At 39.1% G+C, this 16,487-nt stretch overlaps 1 protein-coding gene across 1 annotated transcript in view; it reads right to left on the reverse strand.

The window, feature by feature from the left end:
• The window catches only part of GHR (growth hormone receptor), a 326,414-nt gene that overhangs the window by 46,941 nt on the left and 262,986 nt on the right, over positions 1 to 16,487 (reverse strand). The window lies entirely within an intron of this gene.

A 16,487-nucleotide genomic window follows, 5' to 3' on the forward strand; every position in this document is an offset into this window, starting at 1 on the left:
CGTAGGTGATTTGAAAAGGACATTGTGCTGATGGCTCTTGCAGAATTACTACTGGAAGAGATTCAAAACCTCAACTTCATTTGTTCTGGATATTAGTTTTTAAAATAAAATAGGATGATGGCATGTCTTCAAATGATAGCATGGGTCAATGGAAAAAGCAAGTGGCTTTGAGTCAGAAAACCTGGGTTTGAATGTAGGATCTGTTACTTAAAGTTTGTAATGACATTGGGCCAATCACTTGTTCTCTCTGAGCCTCAGCTTTCTCATTAGTAAAATGAGAGAGAAGTAGCCAAGATGATCTCTAAGTCCTTTTGAGCTTTAATTCCTACGATCCTTTTCATTAAAATTAACAGGACAAACCAAGAAGATATTAATTATTGTAGCTTTCAATGATTTCTACTGCTTCAGTGAAGTTTGTATAGGATTGTAGCTCTTAGCCCCAAGAGGGCAGAGACTGCTTACTTATTGTATTTCCCAGAGTGCTCAGTGCAATGGAGGAATGAAATGACTGTTGAATGAATGAATGATTTCATTTTGATGTAAATAAGTTCTTCTTCCATACAAAGGGGGAGAAAAACAAATGTAGAATAAATAAAAAAGATCAATTTTTACTGAGGATCAATTAACACCTTTCCTGCCCCAAAATTCAATACAAAGAACCTAATTCAAAAGTGGTACAAGGGATTCTCAAAGGAAAACAAAGGAAAAATAAAAACATTTGTGGAATAATAATAACTCTCATTTCTAGATCACTTTAAGTTTTACAAAGTACTTTCCTCACATCAACCTGGTGAGCTAAGAACTGCAAATACTCATGTTCCCACTTTACAGATAAGGAAACTGAGATGCACAGAGGTTAAGTAAATTGCCCACTTATATAACTTGCTAGTGTTAACACCGGAATTCAAACCTAGTTCTGGACTCCAAATCAGAGCTCTTTTTGCTATACAATACTTGTTTCCACTTAAATGAATAAGTGGAAAAAAAAGACAAAGAATGAAGTATGCCTGAAAAATAAAGAGGGAAATGGTGTTCTAAAAGAAAGTCACAAGGCCTTAATGACGGGATGACTTTTGGTTCATTCTTGCATTCAAAAAAATAGTCCCACAAACAAAACTACATATGCAGTCAATCAATGGTCAGTATAAGAAGGGGGAAAAGCAGCCAAAGCATGCTCAGTCAACCTCATCTGGATAAAGGAGGATGATTTCAGAATGTAATTTGTAGTGAGGAAATACTTATTAACTGAGATAGTTTTCGTATGTTCTGAGGATTGCACAAGTTCATTAGTCAAGGCCAAGTATGGTGAAATTGTGATGTTCCCTCTGGAGATAATAAACAGAGATATGTGGAGGGAGAAACAACATTTTAGAAATGTTGTATGTGACTAAGAACCTCAGTGTTAACCAGGATGTGCTGACCAGGCTCTTCTTCTACCTCAAAGCATCCAGGTCTGCAACCTGTGGCTTTTGCAATAACCCTGTGACCACCAGATCTGGAAGGTGCTGTAGGTTCCAATAACACCCCTTTCAAACATGGGAACCTAACACCTCATTGGCTAGGTAAGCTTCACTTAGCCACCACCAGACACCACTGATTGGCTGTGTACCGTAAGCCAGCCTAAAAAAAGTACATAAACCAAATCCATATATAGGAAGGGGGATCTCTCCCCTCAAATAATTTTCCCTTTCAGTTTAGCTACTCTTTCTATTTGACCTCCAGTCATGCAGACTTGATGGTGAGTGAAATTCTGTTTGGTCTCTAGAAAAACTCAGGCTGAGAGATTTTTCCAAAAGATGGTAGGGCTAATGTGGCCAGCCTACTTCTTGGAGACTTCTGAAATCTCTGGGGTGTTGACCAGAGCGGTTTGGGAGACTGTTTGCAAACAACCATAATCATAAAAAAAAAAACCCACTACATTTTGGTTAGAAATAAAAAGAGCAGGGCAAACTTGGGTTCTAAAAGCTTTTTTTGTTTTGTTTTGTTTTTTTGGTGAGGCAATCGGGGTTAAGTGTCTTGCCCAGGGTCACACAGCTAGTGAGTATCATGTATTTGAGGCCACATTTGAACTCAAGTCCTCCTGATTTCAGGGTGGGTGCTCTAGCCACTGCACCACTTAGCTGCCCATACAGGCCACATTTTAAAGGTCATTTTATGTCCACAATGAACTCTATCCACTGCACCACCTAGCTGCCCCTGGGTCCTAAAAGTTTTGAAGAGGTATGACACAGAGTTTGACTTGTAGAATAACATCGCCTAGTCCCAAAGTGGCTACTTTGGGGGAACCCAACCTGAGTCTACATGAGGATGGAATTACATCACATTGAACAAATGTTGATGGTTTCAATACCTTTGCTTCTTCAAATCTCCTTTCACACTGGAACAGTAATAGCGAAGGGTCAGGGTGAAGAAAGTAGGATAATAAAAATGACGACTTGTCAGTTCCTCAGAAGACGATAATAATAACCCTTTATCTGGTTGTCTGAAGGTTAAGTATTGGATCATATAAATTTTTGGGGTTAACTTTGAAATTTGTTATTTTTAAAAATAATTTTAATGGAAATATTCCTAAAATGTACTACACATGCCCCTGATTTACTAAAAAAGTAACACTAAGTGTTACTGAACCTTTTCTTGATGACTGAAAGCCATTATTAAAGAAAGTCATTGTATTTGTACATTGTACAAAAAAAAAACTCAGTGCCTTCAAGGGATGCTGGGGTGTATAGGACTGTTTATATTTTCATTAAAGCCATCTAAGAAATTTTATAGTTGTTGATTCTGATGCCTCTGGTATTTTCACTTCATAATGTCACAGTTTCTAGAAACTCTCTCTTTCCTTTTGCTTCTAATCTTTTATCTGTAACAACTCAAGAAAAACTGGACTGCCAAGACACACTGAGTTACCAACTTTGTTAAAATGGGATAAAATTAAGCTAACACTTTTATACACTATTCTTAATCATTAAGCCCTGATGAGTTGAGAAGGGGGTTGCAACTCCTTTTGGGGAACAAAATGCATGGGCTCATATAATGCATAGCATACTTTATAGTTATTGTCTTCACTGCCCAGAGCTCATTTTATCTTCTAAGTTTGGGCCTGCCCTGTTCTGGAGGATTGAGTTTACAGGCAGTCTGACCTCTAGATCAGAAGGGAATATTATAGTATTTATAAGGGAAAGTATAGCTGATTTCAAATCAGCTAAAAACAAAAGTTCTTTCGTAACAGTTTCTTCCAGAAATATAATTGAAGGAAAATTTTGCACAGCTTTGGGAGAAACAGTTACTAATGGGAGAACAGAGTTGCCTTCCATCTGGTATTTGCTTGATCAGAGTAGGACCTCCTAGCATGTCTGCAAGAAGTCCATAAAGACCTCTAGAAAGTCTGTAATGTTCGTGTCTAATCTTTCCCTGGTGTGCATGGGTGGTATGGATGGTGGCTGAGGTACCAGCAGCTTCCCAGGAGCAGGTCCATTCTCAGGAAAGGGAGAACCGGGCAGCCCAGAGTTTTGTTTCAGCAAAGTCCCAGGTTCTATTTCCAGCCTCCCCTTCCTTCCCCACCAGCCTATTCACTGGAGTTACACCCCAAAGTCTGGCTTCAAGTCTAGCATCTGCATCATTCACCAAAGCACTCTCTTGTTCTCCCAAGCATTCCTTTTCTGTTTAAAGGGCTCTAGCAAGTCAATAACCTCTCCAACTAAGAACCTCTTCAATCCCCCTTTGATAAAGTTAGTTATTCAAGACAGATCCTTGAAAAGTGCTGGACTGTCAAGGATATCATAAATGTCTTGGTAAATCGCCCCTGTCAAAAGAAGCTGAGACATCACAGAAAAAAAAAACCCACATTATTTCAGCATATGGAACCTTTATAAAGCTGGTGGGTTTGTCTCTTACGCTACAGGATTGCCAGCGGTTAAGAAACAACAAATGTCAATTTACTAAAATGGGATGCAGGCTAGGAGCAAGGAAAAGTTTCAGTTTAATGACAGAATTTGGCAAATACAGGATGTTAAGGATTAGATGTTGCCAAATGTAAGGAATCCACTTTGATACTCGATCTTTCTGCAGCTCACAATGGAAATGGTGTCGGCACAGCTGCAAGTCTCCTTTTTGGAGATCTTTAAAGCTGAAGACTCAAAATTGTTCAATGGGGGCAGGGGGAGTGGTTTTAATTAAAATCCTAACTTACTTAGGAATAGTTTCCCAGTATATTTTTATGATAGCAGGGTGAGGCCATTGAGTTCAAAAGACATACATGTTGGACATACAGTTTCTTTAGTATTAATGCCAAGTCAATGCAAACTTTTGTATTCTCTTAGAAATCTGTTTACAGCATCCACAACACATTTCTTAATGCCTTGGACTGACAGGAGGGAGGACTTAGCCTTCTGAAGCCCGCATTCAGCTTCTATCCTTCATTTATTGGCACCAATGAAAATGAGCTGTGTCATATATGGGAGTCTCTGGATAACTGAAGCTTGCATCCTGGCTTTTGTCACTTCGTTCATTCATTTTGGATGGAGAGCATTCTGAAATGTATTCCATATGTATGTGCTTGCTGCCCTAAAGAGAGTGTTGTTTTTTGTTTCGTTTTTTTCTTTTTGGTAGTGGTGGTGGGGGGGAGATATGTCCTGGTCCTGTGATTTTGTTGATGCAGGGAACTCCCAATGAGGAATTTTGTTTTAGTGATGGACATCTGCAATTTTTCTGCATCTGAGTCTTGGAGATTTGCCTGAGTGCACTGAGAAAAGTTAAGTGACTTGCCCAGGATGACAAAGTCAGTATATTTTAGAAGCAGGTCTTCCTGACCCTATCTACTCTTGCCAGCTCTCTATCCATTATGGCATGCTGCCTCTCTAAAGAGTAGCTGGGTATGTGAGGAGGCATCTGAGTAATTTTTCTTGAATTTTGCTGTGCTGGAAGACTCCAGGTCCCTTGGAGATCTCTCTTTCCCCTCACATATTCTGAAATGTATTCTCAAAATCTCTCTCTCTCTCCTTCTCTCTCTCTGTATATATACATATATATATATACACACACACACACATATATATGCACACACACATGTATATGCATATATATACACATACACATATGCATATATACATATACATATATATACATACACATATACATATATATATGACAGAAGGAGGAGGGAGAGAGGGAGAAAGATCCTTCTCCTTCCTCCTTCCCTCTCTTGACAACATATATCTCTCCCCACTCCTCCATTTCCTTTTCACTTGTGGCTTAGAGGATGATAAATGTAATTCAATCTATTCTTGATAATTTATAGTCATTGTTATAGGTCAACAAGTATTTATTAAACACCTGATGTGTGCCAGAGGATACAAAGAAAGTTTGCAAAAAAGTCTCTGCTTTTAAGTAGCTCACAGTCTAATGGGGAAAGACAACATATAAGCAATTATGTAAAAACAAAATAATCTTGGAGGATAAAATTTAATTGGAAGTTAAATTAGGAGCACAAGATTCAGAAAGGTTCCTCACAGATTCCTTTAATTGAGGCTTCAAGGAGGCCAGGAAAGGCAGGAGGAGGAGGTGAGGAAGGAGCAAATTGTCATCACAGGGGATAGTCAGTAGAAATTCATGGAGTTGGGAGATGGAATATCATGTTAGAGGAATAGCAAGGAGTCTGGTGTCACTGTATTATAGAGTATATGGAGGGCAATAAAGTATAAGAAGACTGGAAAGGTAAGAAGAAGCCCTATTATGAAGGGCTTTAAGAGACAAATGGGATTTTATATTTGATTGTGGAGACAATAGGGAGCCACTGGAGTTTCTTGAACTGGGGGTGGGGGTGTGTGACATGGTGAGTAAAACCTGGGTTTTAGGAAGATCAGTTTGAGAGCTCAATAAAGATAGCCTGGAGTGGGGAGAGATTTGAGGCAGGGAGACCAACCAGCAGGCTAAACGCAGGTTATAAACATCTGTTATTATAATGTAAAGTTAAAATTTTTCTCTTTGCCCTTAATGCCAACCTATCAACAGAGGATGGAGAAGCTAGATTACTAAGCTTCACAAGAACAGTTTGTTAGGGGGCAGCTAGGTGGTACAGTGGATAGAACATTGGCCCTGGAGTCCGGAGGACCTGAGTTCAAACCCAACTTCAGACACTTGTCACTTACTAGCTGTGTGACTCTGGGCAAGTCACTTAACCCCAATTGCCTCACCAAAAAAAAAAAATAGCTTGCTAAATGACAACAAATAAGGCTCAGAGTAAGCAGAGTACAGTGACAGCTGGATGGCACAGTGGATACAGTGCTGGGCCTCCTGGCCAACCATGTATAGAGGCTTGGTGAACTTACTTCTGGACACGAGTGACTAGGGGAAAGTACTTGAGGAGGGGAAAGAGGAGAAGGAGTGGGACGGAGAAACAGTTTTCTGGCTCTCTTCAGAGCCAAGAGGAGTCAATGATTCAGGACATGCTCAGGAAGACTTGGCCAGTCTCCCCAGAAGAGGCAGAATTTTACAGTTGGAAAGGATGTCAGAGATCATCTAGCCTAACCCATACATGAAACATGAAACACATGTACAACATCACTCACAAGACAAGACCCACCTTCTGCAAGAGACCTTTCCTCATCCCCTTCCCCCATTCTGCGAGTGCCCTCTCCCCAAAATTATCCTTCTTCTAGTCTGTATGCATCTTGTACGTACCTTGTTATTTATGTAACATCTCCCCAATTAGAAAGTGAACTTGAGGGCAAGGACCATATTTTTGTCTTTTTTTGTATCCCCAGAGCTTGGTACAGTGTCCGACATCTACTAAACCCTTAATAAATGGTTGTTGATTTACTGATTGAATGCAGTCTCATCAGTCCCTCTCATCAAACTCACTTTTTCTTTCTGCTCTGGAGATGAGCCTGTTTACATACAATCTCCAAACTAAGTATTTTAAGAGAAGGAGCCATTCACAGTCACAGGCAAGAATTTTGTATTTAAGGAGACCCTAGAAATAATTATGGGGCTAAGAATTTCAAGTAGGTTTCTAGCGAGGACGTAGGCCTATATCCTGAATGGGACAGTACCTCGAAATGCCCCTAAAGTGGTCATAGCCTTCTAGCTCCTTGACTTGCTACTGGAACCAACTCACCCAGACCTCCCTGGCCCTTCAGGTTTTAGAAAACTGTTTGAATGGAAAGGCCAACAACTTTCATGGAATTCATTAAGGAAGAGAACATACTAGGATTACAGGTAATACCATTGGTCTCAAAAGGGAAACTTCTCCAAATACAAAGCGTAGAAAGGAAATCTCATAATCTTAAAAATTGATGGCCTTGGAAAACACATTAAATGCTCATAATTTTTCTTTAGTTACCTTCTTTCTCCTCTCTCCAGTTCACTGGATGTATAATTTTATGATCTTGTATATTCTAGGGAAAAATAGTCCAATACTCTACCAGGGCAATGTTGGCTACCTTAATATCTGAAGCTGATGATTACCAATTTCTAATATAATTGGATCATAGATTTAGAGCTGGAAGGAGTCTGAGAGATTATTTTTTATGGTGAGGTTCTTTTTTGCTTGCTCATTTTCTAGCCAATTTATTGACTTTGGACTTTATGTTATATTGGGCTGTTCACCTCTGTGGGAATGAGGGAGAAGACTGGCTTGAGATACTGTCTTATATGTCCTTCTGTTGCTTTCACAGCTGTAAGTTTTCAATACTTTCTAAGTGGTGTGATCCTGGGGTAGGAGATGATCTCCTGGTTTGCACTCTGTAAATTCCTGACCCCGTTTGGGTCTATTGGTTTGTAGGTGGTTGAATATCCATAGACTACTACTGGAATCAGTCACAGTTAGCCTGCTGAGAGGTTCTGCAGGTTCAGAAAGACTAAACAGCTAACTCCCATTGATCCTCTTAGCATCCCTTAGCAAATTGAAAAGTTTACTTTAACTCAAGAAACAAGTAAACTTTTCAATTTGCTAAAGAGCTAAAGTTATTTCTTTTCATTTCATTTCAAAAATAATGGATATATTATCTTTTGGAAGGTAGAAAACATCTCAGTACCTGAGAAAACCAACATAATACTACTGACAATGCTAAGGAGTCAAAAGTCCAAAGGAAAACCACACCTTATTTCCAGAGCTATTTCAAACATAAAATGTGCAAATACCAAGTGAAGACAGTAAAGGTCTGTTAAACTCCCCAGATAACACACCTATTTACTAACATTACTACTAAAATATTGTTGCAATTATAGTCTAACCATGGTGGTATTGACCCTTCTTAATGTGTGTCAGGCAAATGCATTTTTCCTCACACCCATCATTATTGTTTAATCACATTCTGATATAGAATTTAGCATGCTAGGATCATGGAATCATAGATTTAGATCTGGAAGCAGTCTTAAAGGTCATCTTATCCAAATCCCTCTATAAAGATGAGGAAACTGAGACCCTGAGAGGTTAAATGAATTCTCAATGGCACATTGGAACTCTGTATTCTCAATGGCAAAAATGCCTTTTGGGAATCCCACCTCTGCTTACTTAGGTGACCTTGAGCAAGACAAGTAACATCCTTGAGCCTCAGTTACCTCACCTGTAAAATGAGGGCGCTGACTAAGCAGATGTCTTTGGAGCTCCCTAATAACTCTAGCCCTACGTTCTTTTGAAGCAAGTCTAGTCACCCATTAAAACAATGAATGTTGCCTGAGGCAGGAAAGGCCTCTTGAGAGAGGTTGGCCTTCAAGGATGGAAAGGATTAGAATAGGCAGAAAGGAGGAAGCTGATTACTTTTACTAACATTATTTCTGTGTTTATATTATTTCTAGGTTCATTTTCACACGTATAGGCAAAGGTGGAGGGTATAAGTCTATAATAAAGAGTGTCTGTTTAACCTTTGCCTGGTAGATATAGGAAAAATTGACTGACACAGTTGTTTTTTTTTTTTGGCAATTAAGACAAATAAATTAGAAAAACCTTTAAATTTGTCTTTACTGAGGCAGAACTTCTGATAATTTCTTCTTTTTAAAAAAAATAATATTTTATTTTTTCCCAGTTACATGCAAAGATAATTTTTTTCACATTCATTTTTTTAAAAATTCTGAGTTCTAAATTTTCTTCTCTCCCTTCCCCTCCTCTCCCTGAGACAGCAAGCAATTTGATATAAGTTATGCATGTTCAATCATGCAAAATATATTAACATATTAGTCATGTTGTGAAAGAAGACACAGACCCAAAGGAAAAAAAACACACAAAAAACACAGAAAGTGAAAAATTGCAAGCTTCAATCTTCATTCAGACTCTATCAGTTCTCTCTCTGGAGGTAGACAGCATTTTTCATCATGAGTCCTTTGGAATTGTCTTGTTCTGATAATTTTTAACCATGCTCAGAAACATAAAATGTCAGAATTGGAAACAAACATCAATATCTCTTAATCTGAATCTCTCCTTTGATGGATGAAGAAATTGAAGTTCAGCCTTGTTCAAAGTCATGTACCAGAAAGAGTATGTATAAAATTTACAGTCATAAAAATTATTTTTTTCTCTTTCCTGGGACATAAGCCTGAAGAGGATGGGAGCCTCTATTTTCTAAACTATTTCCCCATCACCTAACTCTGAGTTAGATACACCCAGAACTCTGTACAAACAAGCATTTCATAAATGTGGAATTTAACTAAATTCCCAACATGAGAGAAAATTTTGGGAACCCAGAATTGAGCAGAAGGCGTATTAGACATGGAATTAGAAAATTGGAGAGTTGAAAAAGACATTTGAGGCCAACTAATCTATTCCCTTCATTTTTAGAAATAACAAAATTGAGGGTCAGAGAGGTAAATTACTAGCCAGGTCAGTAGGGACAGTGTGATTTGTTTACTTTTGTATACCCAGTCCCTTGCATACAGGAGGTGATTAATAAACGCTTGCTAAAATGAATTGAACTGTCCAAGAACACATGGCTGATTAGTGACTGAGTGGGACTAAGACCGGAGTCTCAATCCCTAGTGTTCAATGTTATATGTAGAATCCCAAATAGCTTCTCTTTTCGTAGTCTTCTCCTGATACCATCTACAAAAAGAGGGGGCAGCACAAGACGACATTGGGAGCAGGTCCCTTCTAGCTCCAACTATATAATCTGACAATATTAGTAACCAACAAATTCAAAGATGTTTGTATAGCACATTTTTAAGTTGCCAAAGTTCAAAGACATTTCATCTTTATTTTTCCCTTTTGCTTTCTAACATCCCCACTCCATTCTCAGGTATTAAACCTACAAGGAGTATCACACATCTGAGGGCCCCTGTATTTTAATTCCAATCCTCTGTAACCATATTAAGAACAATGTCTCAGGGTCACTATTGGAAGGGTCAGGTTTCTCTGCTGCTGGGCTCTAAGGGCCCATAAAGAAAAAAAAAAAAAAGCAGCAGCAACAGCATCTCGTCCTTGATGCGATTCTATGCTTCTCTCCTCTGGGGAACACTAGGTGGCAGCAGATGGTTGGCAGTAACAACAAATCAGTTAGAAAAACTGAGGCTAAGTCTAGGTGAACCTGAAAAAATGTGGAAGCTTTTCTTGGTATTTTTCAAGCCCCTTTAACTGTCTCCCAACTGTTCTGTAGTAACAGATTCAGGTGAGACAGTACAGGGGCACCATAGACCTTGTGACTCCAAAGCAGCCATGGAAAGACTGCATATTTTTCACAAATCTGTTTTTCCTGGCTGGCAAAGGTAGGGCCATTATTAGAACAGCCACAAGTCAGTAAGGAAAAATTGAATAATAGGGATTGGAGAATCAGGAGAGAAGGGACAGAGGGTTGTCACACAAGATAGAACAAAGAGGAGTAGAGGAATTGAGCATTCGACTGAAGGGGGAAGGAGAGAAGAAAGGAGGGGACAGGAAAGGTGGTGAACTGGTAGGACAAAATCATGAAATGTTAGAGTTGGAAGGGACCTTAGAGTTCATCTAATCCACTCTCTTCCTCATGTGAAAAACAAGGAAACCAGAGAGATTAAATGATTTATACCAGGTCAAACAACTAGTTAGTGGCAGATCTGAGTCTCAAACTTAGGTCTCAATTTTACCAAACCAGTGCCACTCGTACCACCTTATGCTGCTCTCTCTTAGGTCTAAAGGAGCCATTTCAATCTTGTTCAGTATTTCCCAGGGACCTGGGGACAGATGATGGATGCAGAATTATGCTCTGTTGCCTTTAAAAAACAGATTGTTATTGATATTTTATGCTTTTGTATTACTTAGATATCCTCCTGTCTCCCTTCTTTTCCCATCCTAGAAAGTCATTCCTTTACAACGAAGATTTTTTTTACAAAGAAAAAAAGAAAAAATCCAGCAAAACTAATTAATTCATCAAAATATTTGACATTATAACATTGTTCCACCTCTGTGGGGCCCACCTCTGTAAAGGAGTGGGAGAGGCATCTTCTCATATGTATATTCTGTTGTCTTTTAAATACTCCTCAGCTCCTATCATGATCACAGCTTTCGAGCTCTTTTAAAATTTATATGGTGCTTTTTGACCATAGCTATTTGCAGATATAATCCCCCTTCTCAGTGTGTCATCCCTTATAACAAGGGAAAAAAACCAGTTAAGTAAAACTAACACATTGACTGTGTCTCAAAGTGTCCACAACCTTCCACACCCATGGTCCCTACCTTTTCAAAAACAGAACAGCTTCTACTCCTCAGGACTTAGGGACTGAGAGGTTCTTGGAAGGGCAGAGAATGAAAGTGTCTTAGAATATTGCAGAAACAGGAAGAATCTGTTTACAACTTGATAGTGAGGGGGAAAAATCATATGTGAAGGAAGGAAGACTGGATGCAAATATTAAAAAGAAGGTAATGAAAGGATCCAGACTCACAGGAAGAAGAGCAAGAAGATGGGCTACAATAGCAGCAAAGGATTTTCTAGGCATGGAGAGGTAGTGTGATATTATGCAAAAAGTATTGACAAGCAGTCAGAAAGATCTGGCTTTGAATCCTATTCCCATTTATTTTTAGGCAATTGGAGTTAAGTGACTTGCCCAGGTCACACAGCTAATAAGTGTTATGTGTCTGAGACTGTATTTGAACTCAGGTCCTTCTGACTCCAGGGCTGGTGCTCTATCGACTGCGCCTCCTAGCTGCCCCTCTATTCCCATTTCTTATGAGCTGTGTATCCATGGGCAAGTCATTTAACATTTCTGAGTTTCAGTATCTTCATCTGTCAAACAAGGATAGTACTACCTGCCTTGCTTATTTCACAGGATCATTATGAGGATCAAATAAGATAATGTGTTTTGTAAATGGCAAAGTATTACATACACATAAGTAATTATCATTAGAACTTTTACTCTATGTTTAAATTCTGAATACATGTCCATAAAAAATAGAAAAACTGTTGTCTTTTTTTTTTTTCAATCATGCCTGACTCTCTGTGATTTCATTTGGGGTTTTCTTAGCAAAGATACTGGAGTGATTTGCCATTTCCTTCTCCAACTCATTTTATAGATGAGGAAACTGAGGCAAAAAAGGTTAAGTGACTTGCCCAGAGTCATAGAAGTAGTGTTTGATGCCAGATTTGAACTCAGGAAGATGAATCTTCCTGACTCCAGTCCCACTGCTCTATCCATTGTGCCACCTAGCTGCCTGGAAAAACTGATTTGTTCACTTTTCAGAACCATATGCCAATAAGGAGATGGTAAAGGAGACCAGGGTGGACACAAGGATGTTCAAGGATGGGAATTTAATGGTTTGTTTCAACCCCAAAGTCCCAGATTGATGTTTTCTTATATTCAGTTTCTCTGTGATCTTAAGACTGAGTCAAGGGACCTGATCTGGCTTTTCCCAGCCCAAAAAATGCTATGGAAGGCAAGCCTTATACGGGCTCAATTTCAAGGCAGGCCCAACTGAATAGGATTCCAAGGTGAATGAAGGGCAGAATTGGAAGCTCCAAATTGTCCAAGGTGATCAATGACTGATTTCTGATAAATGTTAATTACTTTCATAATGGGGACTTTGCAATAAAATAAATTTGGTTGGCTTGGAAAGAAGCATTTCTTAAGAGAGATTAAACATTGAAACTTGATAGAGGCAGGGGCTGCCTAAACATCATCATCATCATCATCATCTTCTTCTTCTTCTTCCTCTTCCTCTTCCTCTTCTTCTTCTTCTTCGCCTTCTCTCTCCAATTATATTAACTATATTATAATGATATATAATGATATTCATATATATATTTATATGTATACATGTACATAGACATTTATCTATCTTTTACTTTCAGGGATCCCCAGACATATTTTTCTTCCTTCCTACTTCTATCTTAAAATAAAGAGTTGTTCTATCAGCCGTGGGGAACCTGTGGCCAAACTCTGAAGTTTGGATTCAGTCAAAGGGCTGCACTTGAGGACCTAGAGGGCCACATGTGGACTCGAGGCTGCAGGTTTCCCACCCCTGGACTAGATCATTCCTGAGACCTTTTCTAATGCTAAATCCCATGAACCTATGAAGCCTTAAACCATGCAACTAGAAGAGTTTCTATTTCAAGTGGTCATATTGTCCAGTGTCATTACTCTTTATAATTAATTGCATGTTCAGACAGTCAGACACTGAGGGCTATCATTATATATAGATACACACATGTGTATATTCATATTTTTAATCCATATATCTCTATCTATCTATATTCGTAGTAGAATACAGTAGAAACAGAGTTTCTGTCTGGTACTCTATAGCACTGGGGAAGTAGGGCAACAGAGCAAATAAAGAGCTAGCTCTGAAACCAAGACGACTCAGCTTCAAGTCCTGAAACTGGGCAAATCACTCGACCTTTCCATGTTCTTGCCATTCTAAGTTGCAGAGAAAGCGTTGACCTTCATTAGTATAGAAGGAATTGCCTTATCCGGGAATTTCCCACCTTAATGAAATTACAGGGCCAGGGCCTATCCCCTCTTCCACAGCACAGTGAGAACAATTCTCTTGGCAGAGGAGGCAAGAAAGTGACTGAACATGGAATTTAGTTTCCTTGAACTTACAAGTCATTAGATATTCAACATTCCACTTGAAGTCGCAGATCATTAGACACTAGACATTCAGCTCAAAGCTAGAACACAAAGTCTCTGTTCCCAAGTAAAACTGTTATAGGATCTTCAGCAGCAACAAGTGGTCAAGGCAGCTGTTTTGAGTATTCCCTGTTTCTTGGACACAGTGGGCTCAAGCATCCCATTGGAGAAGCAGCTTAGCATTCATTTAGGAGGGCACAACATGGAATATTCAACCACAGCTGTCACTTCCTACATAAACTGGGGTTTCCTGGGTGGTCTCCTACCATGGTACTAACTGGGCTTCATTTGTGGAACTGAATAGATATCACAGAGATGTGTGGTTGTAATCTGATACAATTACAGATGTTACGGTGCCTGCTCATTTTAAAGTCTTCATGATCAAATATGAATGAATTACCCACAGGTGGGGAGTATCAGGGGATTTTGATAAATGGATACAGGCTGTGTACAATTGAAGTTATTCTTCACCATGATCTAGAAATGTTCCCCCCACCCTTCCACTTTTCCTACTGGAAAGTTAGCTTAGCTACAGGTGATGCCATGAAAATAAACTGTTAGTTTCTTCAAATGCCAGATTTCTTTTTCTTAGGTCAAGTCTGATGGCTTTCCTGACTGTTGGAATAGAAAAATCAGCTATGCTCATGGCTTTTCCAAAATTGCTCCTCTTTAATACTAAAATATTCAAAGAAGGCACCAAGTTACATGAACAGATGGAGTTACCTATATCAATGAATTCACAGGTCTAATCCTTATCCCTATTACCTCTTTTCAAATACTCCCATTTTTAATATTGAAAGGATTCCAGAAAATGAAAGATTATTTTTTTTTGATGACTCCTTGGGATCCCAATTCCTTGTGTCATGATGTAAAAAAAACTGTTAGTACATTGCCTGAAGTAAACATTTTTGTACTTATATTGTCTATATTTTATATTTATTGATCTGTGTTTATATTTTGTTTTTTACTTCTATGTTAATGAGCCCTCAGCTTCCCAAACTCCAGTGCCCCAGTAGGATATAAAAACCTTGATGGCAGGAATTGGTTCATTTTTGTCTTGGTATTTCCAATCCCCAGCAGTGCCTGGCACACAGCACACAATGAATGCTTGTAGAATTGAACCAAACTCTCACTGCATATATTGGTACCTTTTTATTTGATCCCTAGAGCAGGGAGGTTATGAAGGCACAGTTTTTGAATCCTGGGTCCTGATGACTTGTAATTTAAAGGGAGCATACAAAAATGTAAGATAATTAAAGAAGGAAACTGTCCCAAAGCCCTTTCATTTATTCAACCTCAACCTCAAACTACAATTTAATCTTTTCTTGTAAACATTTCAAGAAGGGCTCTTTGCATTAGTTTCAACATAGTAGCCTTTTCTTTAGCACATGACCTTAGTGTTTCTTTGAACCATCCTATTCAACAATGTTTCTATTGCAATATCAGCTTGGCATACCAATACTTTTAACAAATACTGGCTCTACAACAAAACCTTGAAATTGAAACTGTAGAAGAGGGATAGGCCATTTAAATCAACCAAGGCAATTTTCTCCTTTCAGTAATGAACCCCACTACCTTTCCATTCTGCTGAGAACAACAGATAAGGAACCTTCCCAAATTTTAAGGGGAAGAAACTCAAGTAACTGACAGCCAATAAGAGCTTAAGAAAAGAAATGGAAAGGAAGATAAAGGGAATACTGGAATGAGTCAGTGCTTCTCCCTAAACAGCACTGCCTCTCGGGATGCCCTTCCATGAGGACCTTTGTGGACTTAGTGTGAAAGTAAGAGAGACTCATCCCATAAGCCTCTCCTGCCTGGGAGCGCTTGGTCATTGTGGCTCAGGTTTATATTCCAACCCAGGGTCTTCATAAGGTGTCCTGGGCCTACATTGGTGCTAAGATATGGGGAGGGGGCCTAAGTCTCCTTTAGGATTCTAAGCTAGGCTAAGGGTAGGGGTAAGGGAGATTCAAAGATCATTCTGGATGAGAACCATTAGGTGGAGCTCTGACCTCACAAATAAAAACAACCCAAATAAAAGTCACCCAAAACAAAAAGAAACCAAACAGGCGCATTCTTTGGGCCCACTTTGAATGCTTTAAACCTTTCCAAATTGATGGCACCTCTGAGTTATTAAGGTCTTCCTAACTCTATGGCCATTATTTTTCTTCTAGAGCTACATAATCAGGTGGATAGGTAGACAGCCCTGAAAGAAAAGAGCATTCAGAGCACTCCGCCAAACTTCCCCACGTGGTCCTTACAACTGAGGCAGGCATTTCACAAACCTAGATCACTTTGGTCTGGTGCTATGCCCATGGAAACACCAGAACCACCATGGATTTTGGAGGTGTGAGTTGGGGTGTCCATTCACTATCATTTATCAAAGAGGCAGCCTGATTAAGTCAGTAAGTCAACAAATATTAATTAAGTGCCTGTTATGTGCCATGATAAGTACTGGAGAGACACCT

This window comes from Vombatus ursinus, unplaced genomic scaffold (genome assembly GCF_900497805.2).
Source record: "Vombatus ursinus unplaced genomic scaffold, bare-nosed wombat genome assembly UNPS02014772.1, whole genome shotgun sequence".
Lineage (NCBI taxonomy): Eukaryota > Metazoa > Chordata > Mammalia > Diprotodontia > Vombatidae > Vombatus > Vombatus ursinus.